The following is a 3444-nucleotide window of genomic DNA, read 5'->3' as shown; positions in this document are numbered from 1 at the left end:
TATCAGAAAACAAATTACTGTTAGCAATATCAGAGAGTTTATTGCCTATGTTTTCTTCTAGAAGTTTTATGGTTTCGGATCTTACATTTAAGTCTTTACTCCATTTTGAGTTTATTCTTTTATTTGGTATAAGAAGGTGGTTCAGTTTTATTTTTTTTTTTGCATGTATCTGCAAATTTCATTTTTATTTGCAGCATTTTATGGTATCAGCTCCAAACTCTTATGTCTGATTATCATCTTCATATTTGTCTTCCATTTTTGTCATTTTAAATCTTGTTTTTTCATCTAAATTATCTGTAATACATTAAATATACTTGTAAAATATGTTCTTGATTATGTAATTCTCCTCATCTCTTTCCATCTAACTCTATAAATATTATGATAAATAGTTACATTAATAGAATCCTGCATATATGTATTAGTTGTAAGTTTTTCAACATGCTTATGGTATATTAGAGAACTTAATGTTTTGTACATTACTACTGTGTTTGGTTTTTACTGATGCACAGGGTTTCTGTAGAAATTTGTATTTTTATATGCAATTATGTAAGTGACAGGAATTTGGGAAGAATTGTGTTTATATTAAAAATGTAAAATCACATCACTCAGGAGTTTGAATATAACTAATAGTAAGTAAAACGATTTGCTTACTATGAAGAGAACACAATAAGAATTACATTCATAAAGTTTGATGTTACGAATAGGTATTAGAAGGCAAGTAACCCACTTATGCCAAAATTTTAAAAAACTCATTGGATTGTGCCCTAAGATTGTAAGTAAAGTTTTTATATAATATATACTTCTGCTGATTGTAAATTCATAAAAGCAAGAAAAAATAAGAATACCTCACTGAGGAAGCAATGATCAATATACAATTCCTCCAAATAGTGACTATAGAAAAAACATAGTAATATAGATTTTAGGAAAAATAATATCCATGATATACAATACATATTTGCTTTTCATATTATGAAGCATTTTAAATGTTTTTACTCTAACTTTCTGCATAATATCTCTTACAAATTCCATTCTCTTTAAAATGTTTTAAATTAAATATATTATTGGTTATTTACTTCTATTTGAAGACTTTTTAAGTTTTGATTTAATGAGATTTATTATCTAGAATAATATTACAAAACATTTGAAATTTCAAGGTATATTGAAATATTATTTTAATAAGAAGTTTAATACTGTGGAAAATAAATGTTGAAAATGCATCAAAGTTTAAACTCTCAGATGGTTATAGGTTGTTAGGAAATTGGTTCTTTTTCTCTCCCATTCCTTTAGTTTCACACAGAAAATGAAAAGTCCTTATGATTGCTTAAAGTCCTGATGATCGAATCCTATTTGATCTGTATAGAAGTTAACTCTCTGATTTCTCTCTCAGTGCTCTCTCACTCTACCTAAGTAAGCTACAGCAGTTTCTTCTCTGTTACTCAAACATGTCATGTACTCACATGTCTTAGAGCCTCAGACTGTCTGTACTTTCTTTATAAATCATTCCTCTCTTGATATATTCATAACCAAATTACTCGCTACTTTTATGCCTTTGCTCTAATATCGTTTCTTCACTAGGCTCGCTTGTGTACCTCACCCGCAACAGACACACACATAATCCTGACTCCCTTTAGCTTGCTTTTCTTTTTTCATACCACATTTATCCTTGGGTCATATGATAAATATTTTTGCTAAATTAGTTTTCTAATTGTTTATTATCCTTCCAAAGCACAACAATGAAGTTTCATATGGACCACAATCTCTGTTTTGTTCTGTAATGGATTCCAAGTTATATAATAAGCTCTCAATAAAACAAATACAGGCAATTTTCCATTCTGAATATATAAGTACTTGTGTTAAATAAGTACATTAAGAGATCAATCAAAATTGTAAAACAGCATACATATAGATATGCTAGTCTCATACTCTTCCAATAGCATACACGTAGTATGTCCAAGAGTTAGCACAATAAGATTGATCAATCTATCATCTGTCTATCTATCTATCTATCTGTCATCTATTATCTATCATCTCTCTCTCTCTTATCTATCAATCTGTGTCTCTCATCTATTAAATGTATTATCTATCTATTCCATCTCTATAGACATAAATTTTATCAATTTATAAGATATACATACACACAGAACATGCACCATAGCAAGCACAATAGTGAGGATAGAAAGATATGCATATGCCCAAATGTATATACACATAAAATTAGGTGGTGGTTAGGTAATTTTTTGATAAGTGGGTAAAAGAAAATCAGTTCAATTCTTTTGACAAAGCTGAAATAGAATGCTCTAAGTGAGTAAAAACACTCGAATCATTTGATTCTATCAAGGTTAAAATTGAAAAATTGATTGAGTGCTTGTATTAAAATGACCTATGCTTGATTTTGCTCTCTTGGAGATAGAGCTTTTGATAAATGAAATAGTTTAAGACATCAATAGTGTTGAGAAGTAGGGCAAAGGATTCTGTGAACATTCAAACATCAGTACAAAATTGAGTTATGCCAGTAAATGTCAAGTTTGGTGAGACAGCTCTTGGTTTCAGCCCAACGCAAAGTCTTTTAGTCAGTCCTGAAGCCAAACTGCACACATTCGGATCACACTGAATGATTACACTGCCACCAAGTGTAAACAAGCTGAGATTCATTGCAATTATACTAAGCAGGGCATTCCACAGGTCTTCTGGACAGTGATTTCAACGGAAATTCCATAAAAGCCCTATACAAATAGAAAAATTCAATCTTCCCTGAGTAATGTTGAGAATTGCATCTTCTCATGAATTCTGTTGTCTTATTTGATCTAACAAGATTTTTTTTTTTTTTCTCAGAAAGTTGTCCCCAGATAATTTGCAACAGAATAACTTGGGTACTTATTTAAAATATACATTAATAGACCCTACCATGATCTCATTGAATCCAAGTCTCTGCAAGGCCTGATTATCTGCATGTAAACAAATAATGTAGGTAAAATATGTACCCATTGCATTCAAAGGTCATTGAACTAAACATTGAAAGCTCTTGAGAACAGTTACCAAGATTTTTGTTTGTTTGTTTCATTCAGAACAGTTATCGAGATTGTTTTTGTTTTATTGTATTTTCAATGTCTCATTGCTTTATGGCAAATAGTTCAATTTTTGAGGAAATTCTTTGTTTCCTTCTTTATTAAGAACTTTTGACTCCCATGAATAGTGTTTTTCATAAAGAAGGAAGGAAGTAGATAAGATCAGTCCTTAAAAAGTGTGCCATGTTGGATGAAATCCATTTTCTCTCTAATTTTTCCCTAAAGGCAGTCTCTTTGTCACAAGAAACGGAGCTCACACAGAAAACAACAGTGTTTTGAGTTGTTTAGTGGGTTGAGGAATCAGAGATAAAACTTCAGTGAGGCCAGAGCAGCTGGAAATTAAAGGTAATATCACAGAATGAAGGGAGCCAAAAAAATG

The sequence above is a fragment of the Pteropus vampyrus genome, unplaced genomic scaffold (assembly GCF_000151845.1).
Source record: "Pteropus vampyrus isolate Shadow unplaced genomic scaffold, Pvam_2.0 Scaffold13, whole genome shotgun sequence".
NCBI lineage: Eukaryota > Metazoa > Chordata > Mammalia > Chiroptera > Pteropodidae > Pteropus > Pteropus vampyrus.
Note: the sequence above shows the minus strand (reverse complement) of the source record.